Here is a 14028-nt window from a genome sequence, read left to right as displayed (position 1 = left end):
AATAAATTTTAACAGGAATCAACAAAATCCATGTCCATTCTTTATAATATAATGATACACAACAACCAACCTAGCCATAGTAGAAAAACTCAATCCAAATTTAAATCCCAACTATGATAATCATCAAAAAATTTATGGTACATACATCTAAGACCTAAAATTGTTGTTGAACCTTTATATTAATATTGTATTTTGTTTCGAAGCTCGATATGAGGAAAGAAAACTATGGCACAATTTAGAAGGATTTGAAAATGTGATAGAATGAAAACACAATGCAAAAAAATATATTGCACAAGAAAACACGACATAAAAAAATGAGCTAGTTGGAAAAAAATTTATAGACCTCATGTACTTAAAACCATGAAAAAAGAAATGTAGTATATACATCAAAGACATGGAATACTAAACATAATTTATTTGATGTAAAAAACCATCAAACAATGATAAATATTAGATCTAATATTTTTGTGATCTATATTGTAAACAGTAATGTTTTTCGGATTAATCACGTCATTAGGATTTGGTTGACATTTCGAACCAACTAGTGTGGTTTATCCCCAGGACAAGCCACACTAGTTGGTTCGAAATGTCAACCAAATCCTAATGATGTTATTAATCTGAAAAAACATTACTATTTACAATGATAAATATTATAGGGAAAAATCTTTGTAATCACAACAGGTGGCATAAAAGAAGTTAATAGCACTCACTATCAAAATGTGTGAAAAACGATAAATGTCAGAAGAAATTGAGCGGAGTAGTGCACATGCAAAATGAGTGTTGTATAGGATGTAGGTACACCGAAGAACTGTGCAGAGGCAGGAATGCATGCAGACTTGAGTAAGTGAGAATGTGTATTGAAGGGGAAGTGTTATGTGGCAAAAGAATGTGTGGATCCATAGACTTGCTAAACCATGTGTGGTGGTAACAGGGAAGCTATCATTTTACTTCTTCCATAATATTAGAGAAGCATAAAAAAGATTTGTCTTACACCTAATTGTCACATGCAACACAAACATAAAATCAAAAGTAGTAAATTCAGTCTAAATTCACATTACTTATTTAATTGGAGGAATTTACTAAATTTGATTATTCCCATAAAAATGAAGCATACAATCAACAATCATTGTCTCCCTCATTTTCTAATGTTTATAGATCATTGTTATAAGTCTTCCCACCAAAAAAATCTTAGACAACAACCAACACAAATGAAATACTAAGAACTGAATCCAAATTTAAATCCCAATCATCATAACCATGATTAAAATCAATACTTCACATGGAAAACATATCTCAAACCCAAAACTCCTATCAAATCATATTGATCAATAACATAACATTAGATATAATATAAAAGTTGAAAACAAAACTTAGAAAACTCATGCTCAATTAATGTTTTTGGTCAATGCCATAAAATTTAGACCTATACAATATTTTATGCAAAACTTGATCTCAAAGTTCTTGACAACAATGGCCAACATACTCAAAATTAGAATACAGTAATCACACAACAAAAGAACAGAACATTGTTGCCATTAGAGCACTTGAACTAGAATTGAAGGCAAGCTTCAGAGCCCCTGAATTACAACGATCAACAATTTTATCCTAGAGATTGCTCAAACTGGCAGTGAGAATTTTTTGCCAGGTCACCCACTATGCCATTTTTGCACATTCCCTCCTTAACCATCCTCTGCTCCATTCCAAAAAATAGCTGCTAAGCGAAAGTTATAAGATGTAGTTTCAAATATTTTATTATTCCTAGGATCAAAGTAAATGATAAAGTTACATGTAAATGATAAATAATAAAGTTGTGGTCAATAATATTAAGTAGATGCAATAAATGAATATTTATCTCTAAAGGAAAGGCATGTGTGAATGGAAGCTATAATATAATAGAACTTACATTTAGATATAAATGATGTCCACTGTTTTTGATATCGACAATAATTTTTAGTGCCTAAAACACTCATCAAAATCCCAATACTTAATCGAAAAAGTAAATGCATTCGTCCCAACAGGGACTGGGATGGGTTCCCATGAGTTGTAATGTGAAGAAGGTACCTGTAATAAAAACAAGAAACTGCATCTAGGAATCAGCTTAAGTCATGATAACACATTCAACAAACCTGAATCATCAAATGTTGGAAAGAAGAAAATCAAATGCTTCAAGATTTAAGAATACTCACAGCATGTGAAAGCGTGGATTGTGATCATTGAAGTGTTAGGTGTCTTTTGCATTCATGGTTTCTTTGAGGTATTTCTCTATCCAATTTTGAATGCAATATTTTATTACAGAGGTTGTAACGTCCATTCTAGCACATTGATTGAATATATCCTTAAATATTGGAGTCTCTTCCTATAATTGCGTAGTTAAGGAAGACTAATATTCATTAACATCAACAAAAGTAACTATCCACTTTCTAATTTCCTTCTCAGTAAAATCAATTATATTATCAAACTATGCTCCCATTGACTATCTTAAATTGTCTAATTCAGGAACTAGCATCTCCTTTGAAATTAATCTAGAGTCATTTGTCATATGTGGACTGTGCCGATCTCAATAATTTCTAGTGCCTTGAAAAAGGCATCACTTTTTCTATCTTCTATATTGTTACATTCAAAATTGATCTCCTTTGGTATCCTGAGTTTCACACACCATCCAAGTTTGATCTACTTCATTTGGTTAGCTATTGGGAGATTTTGTTGTTTTCTCTCTACATTAATGAGTGAATCAATCTTCTGAATAAAAGTAGATAAATTATTATCTACGAAATGCCTATCCAATTGAAGATCATTTTTAATCAAGTTAACAAATGATATAATTCTCTATGCTAAATAGTTTAGATGGAAAGCTACTTCCCATGCGTCTTCAACAATTTCCAATCTTTTGTTTATATTAGTGATATTATATGATTTTACTCCATAAAGGAGGTTAGAAGCTTTCTTAAATCTATTAGGTGTGTTGAGGGTAAAAAATTCCAATATCGGTGCATGTATTGCCAATGGAGTCATAAATAAAGGAACCAGATTTAGAGATTCTTCTAGCTCTTTTATTCCTACTTTCAATCTCAGGTATTCTGCTTCATGTTAAGTAATAGAGTGTGTTAGTGCCTCACCAGTAGTTTGATGCAACTTTACAAGCCCAATGCCTCCAACTCGAAACACATCAACATCCATTTATACTTGATTAGTAATTTTTTTTTATAAACCTTTACTCTTTTAATTTTTAACCTTTTAATGCCTCTGTCATAGCTTGCATTTTGCAATGTGACAGGGAAATTGTCGAAAGTGATGACTTCCTCAGCAATATTTTTCATTATTTGCTGATATTCTTCTAAACAAGCACTAAACCAATCAAGTGGTCTAGTGCTATCAACTCCCACGTTCACAATTTCATCGATACTTGTTTTTTTGCACTTTTGACTTTGGTTGATTTAGTTGTGTGCACTCTCTATGGAATGAATCTCAAAGGGGGCTCTTACTCATCTCTGCCACTTAATATCCCATCATTAATCAATCCTCCACTTGAGGTAGCCTTTCTCTTCCTTTGACTAGAAGATGAACTTGGATTAGTATTAGGTGTGCATGGTGGAGGTTGTTGTGTAGGGTTTGTGCCTCTCTGCTTGTCTCTTCCTTCCCTATTGATGTTAGTTTCTTTTGCAATTTCTTCAATATCTTTTGCTAACTCTTGATTTTTGAATGGGGCAATGTGATTGTCCACAATTTCCTCTATAATTCCTGTAAACAAGTTGTTGTACCTAAGAGTTGCTAAGTGTTTGGAAAATATACCTTTTGGATCGAAGCCTTTAATGACTTCAACTTCACTTAAGCTAAAATAATTTAAAGACTTTGCAAGCTTTGTAAGGTGAGCCACGTTCTTCACAGTGACTTTTCCAACATAAAATGGTAAAGAAATAATTTGTTTTTTTTTATTTTTGCGTTCAAATACAAGTAGCCATGAATGTTATTGCATGTGGACTTCAACAACAAAATACCTATTTATAGCACATTTTGGCAACGAACAGTGGCTTACCTTGAAATCCATAAATTTGAACCATTACTTTCTCTTTCTTCATGGACCCTTTGCCCTAGAGGAAAATGTGAGTTTGTGCTAATATTTAGGTGGGATGTTGTCTAGTTAAACTGTAATTGACATCCCTTACAAAGAAATCTTGGATTTGACAAAAAATAAAATATGCTTCATGCTTCCACAAAATGGGATACCCAAATTGTGTTGGTTCTTCATCCGAGTTGAAATCATGTTTATGCAGTAGGTCCTGAAAGACGTGGTTGGACACGAGAGTTGTTATCAAATACACCATCATAAAGAATGTATTACTCTCGGACAAATTGACTAATTGGAAATTTAATTCATTGTAAAGGAGGTCAACACAGTTGGATAGGCATCTCTTTTGTAAGAGTGGTAGAGGACATATAGCATGGATTTTGAGACATTTGTTGTAGTTTCTTGCCCCATCACGTGGGGGTAAGCCGAGAGAAGTCTCTAAGCGGTTGTCTAAATAAATAAATATCTAGGAGGATAATATCATAAGGAACCTAGGAAGTTGGTGGAATAAGTTCTTGAATAATGTTCATGTCACTCACTTGTGAATGCAAGAAACTATATGATTTCGACAATTTTAGGCACTTATGCAACTCCGGTAACTTGAATATCCCTATAAATGCCTTGGGAATGAGAGGAATTGGGTTCTTCGCTTCTAGCATGATTGTTCTTTTTATTGAATCAAAAAAATTTGCACACAAATAAACAATTTCTCTGAAATAATAAAAAAAAAAAAAAGCCTCTAGAACACATGCAACATTTTCCAATCCGCGGGTCCAAATTATGTTCGTGTTCTTTTGTTTGGTTGGTAGGTTCACATACCACTTATACATAGTTGACCAGTGAAATTTCTTATTGATACAAGCAAGTGAGTTAATCATATCACTACAATAGCTTTTTTCCTTCTTTTGCTAGCCATTTTTGCTTTGCACTTAAAAGTACCTGCTTAACTAGTGATGTTCTCAATGTCCTTTAATTATAGATTTCTCATTTTCCTATATAATCACTAGTTGTTACTGTTTCTCGTGTGAAACATGTTATACATCCCTTAATATATAACAATTTACGATACTAAAGCTAGGATTTATGAGAGATAGTGGAAATAAATCTCGAAATTCCAAAACCATCTCATCCATTTACTTTGTGCCTTGCCCCTGTTTTAATATCATCGATATAGGTACCGTAAGTGACATAAATTTACTTAGTGAAATAAATGTGAAATCTATGTGATGATGAAAATCGGCATATAAGCAAGTAATAATAACACTAAGTCAAAAAGTGTGCACGGACAAGTGCAGAAAATTTTTGTGCGGAAATGGTGTTGTGCACAATGGAGAATCGATGAAGGAGTTTTGTGCAAAGGTGTCGGTGCATAAATAAATGAACAAAACAAATCCTTTGACATGAAAAACCTTAGAGACGCATGCACCATTCGCTAATCATTGCAAATTGCTTCTCTCCTTCCCTTGTCAACCATATTCCATTCGTGCTTAGAAATACACGATGTACTACCCACCTACTCAACAACACTTACCCCTAAATTTGTTGCTTGCTTATATGATTACTAGATATTACATTACTCCCCCCACCTCCATGCTCAACTCAAATGATGTAGCCCTTTACACCTTTTAATTAAATTAAATTGGCAATAGCCACTATGGCAAGCATAGTGTACAAAATGCTGGCATGACATTCCAAAACAGGGACATGTGGCAATTGCAATATGTGATTTATGCAAAGTGATTTGGGAAAAATAGGTGCCATGTGGTAGTATAAAACCGGAGGTGTCATGTTCAATACAGAATCCACATCGCGTTTAAGTCATGTCACAGCAAAATCCGTTACTCAGTGTGAATCCATAGTGTATAGTTTAGAATGGCATTAAGTGCGGACTAACAGAAACCATGATGTCATTTAATTTCATTTAAATGGGGATCTTGATGTCGTTTAATGGGAGGAGGTATCTTTGTGACATCACCGGATGAAGGGATGGGCGGGGGCCAATCATGGTTCTTATCTCTCCTTGAAACTTTGCTTTCTGATGGAAATTCCACTGTGAACTGTTGGCAATTTGATGTCGTGTATTGACACAAATTACAAACAAATTCCATAATACTTGGTTTTCTGAATTTTCCAGTCTATGTGATCTCAGGAGCTCTATTACCAAAATTTGCTTGTCATTTCAGTTCTACAAGGTTCCACCCCAAGTCTTTGTGTATTAAAACTAAAGTTCTACTCTAGTTATCAAAACCAGACATGAAGTTTTCCTTCAAATATGCCTCAAGTAACTAAAATAAATAAATGTCTTATTTTCGCTATGAAGAGAGATCATTACTCTATGCTCAAGTTCGAAGTGAGATTGAGTATTCGTGTATGTTATTATTCAACAACATAGGTATGGAATTATTGAGCAGTCTCCTACCTTTAGAATAATCATTTTCTTCTTGAAATACCTTCAATTAGGGATTTACTTGTCTTTTTCTCATTCCATTTGATCCTTTAAGTTCTTGCTTGATTTGTTTTACTTCGATGGTTACAATACTATCGACAGAAGCATACGTGTGATGAGTGGGTACAACTGTGAGTCAGGTTCACTTTTCATCTTTTATTACAATAACGTTCCTTCCATATCTAATGGTTGAAGCATTTTTGATTGGGCGGCCCGAATGCACATTGGGCTCCCACTATCATGGGGATTTAAAATGGAGTTACAGTCTGATGACATCCAATGGTCAGTATCCCTATGATCCAATGACCCAACAACGTATCACTCCCTCAACTAGTGTTAGCGCTAAAACAAAATTGTGCCCTAGATGAAATCCAATGTCTTTGGATAATCGGGTTCAATGACCCCCACCAATCCTACACACACACACAAACACACATAAATTGTGGGTCCCATTAATTTAAGGGTTGTGATCACCCATCTGTAGAAATTTTGAATACTATGACACTTATTCATAGAGATTACCCTGATTATACACTATTGCGGAATGCATGCATAATACATAACCTCCTCTACGTTGATCATCAATTTTGCAGAATTCAGAAACAATCACATGCGCACATTGAAGCATCAATCACACATATCAACACAGTATATCACGGGGAAAGCATACAGCTGAAAACCCCCAACTATCTGTATATTATATTGATTGAGAACATGTAACAATACATAGTACAATACTCCTCACAAGTACTCAGTACTATCTCCACCTGTTACACACAAACTAGCTCAGATCTGAATCAATCACAGGTTCAAATCTCCTCTGCTACTTGCCTGCCTCCACTGCGCAATCCTGCATGAGAATAATGAGAATGGCTGAAGCAAACTTGTATTTCCTTGGCTAAACCACGCAATCCTCATTGGCAGTACTCAATCCATTGATTGTGCAAATCTCATGCACAACTATAGTCACAACTAACATCTATCTTGCCCTTTCACCCACCTCTAACACTTGTCTCCATTGAACTGTCCATGCACTGAGTTAACTGATGTATTCTTTAGTTGATTTATGAGTTAATAATTAGTGAATTAATTAAAAATTAATTCACATCACTCATCACTACTGTATTTGCAGTTAAATTAAATACAACTAGTTCAACCAAGTCAAACTGAACACAACTCCATCAACTCCTCAATCAACTCCACCAAACTCAATCACTTGAGTTCTAACTGAAGTCCATCATGCAATAGTTCAACTAACCCATAAGAAAAGCGTATTTCCTTCTAACAGTTGCATGTGCCACATCCGTAGCTCGAACTGAAGTGCTCCAAGAGGATAAGATAATGTTTATAGTCCAAATATTATTAAGAGCTAATAATATTTGACTGTTCTATATTTAGATTGGCAGTCTAAAAATAGACTCCACCCATATGTCTAAAAATAGAAGTCCATCTATTTTTACCAACATGACCAATCATCCATAAATAGCATCCTGCAACTCATAGACCATGATCCATATGTATAAAAATAGACATAGTCTAAAAATAGACTTTGCGCCAAAAATAGCCTGTGGGCCCACTTAGTGAAGGCGACTCCTTTCCACTAAGCTCCATCATCTTGTTGCATTTTCAACACTCCCTCTCAACAAGATATGGATTATCTGCAACCCCTATCCTGCAACTCTGGAATGTTCTGCATGCAACACATTTTCCCGGTCCACTTGCTCCAACAACACTTGGAACAAAAACACTCCCAACTGACCACTCTGTTGGGCTAGGAACATACTCTGATGCTGAAGCTCTACCTGTTGCTGACAAGTGCTCCCTCTCTGACATCTGCGCTACTGCAACATCTCCATGCATCTCGCACCATTGCACACTTCTCTGTGCCACCTAACACTGTGCAAAACACTTGTGCCTCTCGCATTGCTGCAGCCTGCTAGCTATGCGCTGTCCTGGGATTCCCTACACTGTTGCTCTCTCTACCACTCCATCCGCATCTATCTCTACCCAATCAGTTAGTTCCTGCTACTCCACATCGGGGCTCCCGTAGCAAGGTCTCATCCAAGAGGTTAGGTACCTCAAGGATCCTGCCCCTCCTCCTTGGGACGATCAATCCACATCACCCCACCTCCTACCTGGAGGTATGGCTGCATGTGATCCCTCAGCCCACCTGGCTCGAAGTTTCCCCCTACTGGAGGTCTAAGCATGAGTAGATGTCTCTACTCGATCTCCTCTCAGCTTCCCCTGTTGTAGCTTCTCCACAACCTCCTGAAGCTGTTGCACCAATCGTGGCTCCTCCACAATCGTCTGAGACTTCTTCTGGCTCTACATGTTGAGAGGTAATATACGCTCCCTCTCAACCACCAAGTCTTCATCAGTTGCCTTGTTGCTCAAGGCTTTGCATGCATCTTGAACCTCAAGAGCATACAGGTTCTTGACCCGTGAACCAATCTGCTTCACCTGTCTAGTGATGATGTGTCTAAGGAAAACCTTTCCCTTACTGAAGACTACATCACAGCCTCTGTCTTCCAGCATCGCGATCGACACCAAGTTTCTCTTCGGTACTGGTACATACTTGACATCGGTCAAGGTAAGGCGAGCTCCATGCTCCCTCTGAAGAATAACCGTGCCTACACCTGAGACATTATACTTCTCATCATTACCCATCGCTATGAGTATCTGGAGATCTTTCTCCTCCAAATAACTGAACAAACTTTTGTCACCGGTCATGTGGAAAGAAGCTCCACTATCAAGAAACCAACCACTTCCCACCATGGATGAAACCATGCATGTGAAGAGTGCGAAATCCAACTCAAACTGTGAAGCAAGTGCCTCACCTTCAGATCCTTCCCCGGATCCCTTCTTGGATTTCCTCCGTGGACAATTTCTGGCATAATGGCCCACCTCATGGAAACGAAAGCATCGCACTTTTGATTTGTCAACCTTCTTCCCATCATTGGAAGAACTGGATTCAGAAAGAGAACCCTTCTCCTTCCCTTCTTTGCTTTGGCAGCCAAAGCAAAATTTTCTTCATCAGATGCCTTTGATGAAGATCCGTCCCTGGTATTCCTCTTGATCTCCTCTTGCACAAGATCTGACCAAAGTCTCTTCCATCCTGGCAATTTCTCCTGACCATTGACAGAGTCCTGGTAGGAATGCCAACTCTTCGGAAGACCAAGGAGAGCCAAGCTCACCAAGTCCTCAACATCAACAGTCACCCCCACACTTCCCAGCTCATCCCAGCACTGGGTGAACTTCGTGAGATACTTGGGCATACTGTCTCCATTCTCACACTTAATGTTTCTGAGTTTATCCTTGAGCGCCAACTTCCTCTGGTCGCTCTTGCTTTGGAATAAATTTGTCAACGCTTTCCACATCAAGTATGGAGAAGCCTTTCCATGCAGGCTGGATACAATGTGATCCTTCACGCCCTCCAACAGAATCCTTCGACACTTTGTTGTCTTATTTTGCCAAACCTCAACGTGAGCAGCATCAATAGGCTTTGGGACCTCAGCCTCTATGAACTCCTTCAGCCCATTGTCATCTAACACCGCCTCCATCCTGTCTTTCCATGCAATATAATTCGAGCTGCTCTCAATAGCATACTCCAATCGCAATCCCTTGAAAGACATTTCAACTTTGACACCAAGAAAACACTGCTGCAAATTCGAATTCCACCAGCTCAAAACTCAACCGCCTTTGATCTAAAATTCGTGAGAACAAAGTATTTCTTGTACAAAGATTGACTGTATGGGCTTTTACCGGATATCTCACCTTCCAAAGGAAGGATGAATCCAGAGGTTACCTGGCCCGATTACAGACTCTGCCTGAAGAAATAAAATGTAAACACTTTATGAATAATAGATCTGATGATCAACTGCTCTGATACCATGTAGAAATTTTTAATAATATGACACTTATTCACAGAGATTATCATGATTATACACTATTGCGAAATTCATGCATAATACATAACCTCTTATACGTTGATCATCAATTTTGCAGAATTCAAAAACAATCACATGCGCACATTGAAGCATCAATCACACATATCAACACAGTATATCACGGGGAAAGCATACAGCTGAAAACCTCCAACTATCTGTATATTATATTGATTGAGAACATGTAACATTACATAGTACAATACTCCTCACAAGTACTCAATACTATCTCCACCTGTTACACACAAACTAGCTCAGATCTGAATCAATCACAGATTCAAATCTCCTTTGTTGCTTGCATGCCTCCACTGTGCAATCCTGCATGAGAATAATGAGAATGGCTGAAGCAAACTCGTATTTCCTTGGCTGAACCACACAATCCTCATTGGCAATACTCAATCCATTGATTGTGCAAATCTCATGCACAACTATAGTCACAACTGACAGCTGTCTTGCCCTTTCACTCAACTCTAACACTTGTCTCCACTGAACTGTTCATGCACTGAGTTAACTGATGTATTCTTTAGTTGATTTATGAGTTAATAATTAGTGAATTAATTAACAATTAATTCACATCACTCATCACTAGTGTATTTGTAGTTAAACTAAATACAACTAGTTCAACTAAGTCAAACTGAACACAACTCCATCAACTCCTCAATCAACTCCACCAAACTCAATCACTTGAGTTCTAACTGAAGTCCATCATGCAATAGCTCAACTAACCCATAAGAAAAATGTATTTCCTTCTGACAGATGCATGTGCCACATCCATAGCTTGAACTGAAGTGCTCCAAGAGGATAAGATAATGTTATAGTCCAAATATTATTAAGAGCTAATAATATTCGACTGTTCTATATTTAGATTGGCAGTCTAAAAATAGACTCCGCCCATATGTCTAAAAATAGAAGTCCATCTATTTTTACCAACATGACCAATCATCCACAAATAGCATCCTGCAACTCATAGACCATGATCCATATGTCTAAAAATAGACTTTGCGCCAAAAATAGCCTGCGGGCCCACTTAGTGAAGGCGACTCCTTTCCACTAAGCTCCATCATCTTGTTGCATTTTCAACACCATCAAAATAAATGGCTCACAATGATTGTGGACCCCCCACCCATGATGTCAACAAGGAGGTAGAGGAGGGGTTCGCACTCCAGATTCCACCACTGAGTTATTCCCCCTCAATCTAACGGCGGACACTTTATTTTCCAATATCCACGCTTCTCATGAATGGCACCTTGGTGGGGGGGGGGGGGGGGGGTATGTAATCGTGGTTTCACTTGTTCCCTGAAACTCTGCCCTTTCGCATAAATTCCACTGTGAATTATTGGAAATTTGATTTTGTGAACTGATAGGAATTAGTCAAATGTATCCTCATGTATAAATATGAGCGAGGACTTTCGAATGAGCTAATGTGGCTTGGAATCATATTTATACACAATGTTGTATGATTTTGTTGTACATTTTCTTTGAAATACATAAACATGTCAGTGATATATGTTTTATTTTCGCTCAACAACATCTAGAAGGTGTGGGCCTTTTAACACCGACACAAAAGTATAATTGTGATCGTTGTACATGATAGTTAGTATCTAATTTCTTAGCACCTCTGTTACCAAATTTAGCTCGTTGTTTCACCAATTCTAAGCTTGTAAACACAATTTCATCATTTTTGTTCATCATTCTTGTATTTATCAACTCCTTACTTGAAAATCAAACAGTTCATCAATAACTTGTAATTTTCACTAAAATAATACATTTGCATATAAATAAATATAACGGGAAACAAGAAAATCCATGTCCATTATGTGTACATTAATATAATGATACACATCAAACAACACAGTCATAGCAGCAAGAACTCAATCAAAATTTAAATCCCAATCATGATAACCATCATTAAAATATATAGTACACCTGGAACATACGTCAAACATCCAAAATTGCTCTCAAACTATTATATTCATGTTGTATTTCATTTTAAAGCTCGATATAAGGAAATAAAACCATGCTACAATTTGATAGGATTTGGAAATTCGATAGAAGTAAAACACAATGCAAAACGTAATATTGCACAAGCAAATACGACAAAACACAATGAGCTAGTTGGATTTTTTTTAATAGAACTTATGCACCTAAAAACATGCAAAAAGAAACATAGCATATGAATGAAAAGCAATGAATACCATACATAACTTTATTGATGCAAAAAATCATCAAACAATGATAAATATTATAGCATGAAATATTTGTAATTAGAACAGATGGTGTAAAATCAGTTAGTAATGTTGAGTAGGAAACCATTTGCGAAAGGATAAATGTGAGAAAGCAATTGTGCATACTAGTGTGTATGCAAAACAAGTGTTGCATGGAAGTAGGTGCACCGAAGAACTGTGCAGAAGCGGGAATGTGTGGGGGCATGCAAAAGTGAGGATATGGGTCGAAGGGGCAGCATTGTGCTGCAAAAGAATGTGCGGAGTTAAAGACTGTGCAGGAGTGAGGCATGTCGTAAGCTAAAGTCTATGAAGAAGCAAAGCATCTATGGAGGTACAGGGGTAACTATCATTTGACTCCTTCCACAATATTGTAGAAGCATAAAGAAATTTGGTCTTACACCTAATTGATGCATGCAACACAAACATAGAACCGAAAGTAGTAAATTTGGTCTAAATTCACATTAATTGTTTAATTGAAGGAATATAATAAATTTGATTATTCGCATAAAAACTACGCGTAAAGCCAACAATCATAGTCTCCCTCATTTGCTAATGTTTATAAATCGTTGATATCAGTCTTCCCACCTGAAAAATCTTAGTCAACAACCAACAAAGCTACAATAGCAAGAACTAAATCCAAATTTAAATCCTAATCACCATAATCATTATTAAAATCAATACTACACATGGAACACATATTGGAGATCCAAAACTCTCGTTGAATGTTTATTTTCATATTGATCAATAATAGAACATTAGATATAATATAGAAGTTGAAAGCATAACTTGGAAGACTCATGCTTAATTAATGTTTTTTGCTAACACCATAGAATTTGGACCTATACAATATTTTATGAAAGACTTTATCTCATAATTCTTCACATCATTGGTTAACAGACTCAAAATTAGAATAGAGTAATCAGACAATAAAATAACAAAACAACATTGCCACAAAAACACTAGAACTAGAATTGAAGACAAACTTTGAGGCCCCTGATTTACAACAATCAACATTTTTATCCCAGAGGTTGCTCAGATCAACATGGAGAATCTTTTGCCAACTTAGTCTACCAACTCACCCACTATATTGTTCTTGCATGTTCCCTCCTTAACTATCCGCTACCCCATTTTGGAAAATAATTGTAAAGTAAAAGTCGTAAGATGTAGTTTCTAATATTCCATTATATCCAATATAAGAGTAAATGATAACCTTGCATGTAAATGATAAATAATAAAGTTGTGGTCAATAAATTATGTGTGAAAAATAATAAAGTTGTGGTCAATAAATTATGTGTGAAAAATAATAAAGTTGTCAATAAATTATTATTTATCTCTGAAGGAAAGGCA

Source organism: Pinus tabuliformis, chromosome Q, assembly GCF_031772625.1.
Source record: "Pinus tabuliformis cultivar Carrire ecotype Pingquan chromosome Q, CPIR1, whole genome shotgun sequence".
Taxonomy (NCBI): domain Eukaryota; kingdom Viridiplantae; phylum Streptophyta; class Pinopsida; order Pinales; family Pinaceae; genus Pinus; species Pinus tabuliformis.
The sequence above is the reverse complement of the archived record's forward strand: the minus strand, read 5'-3'. Positions refer to the sequence as shown.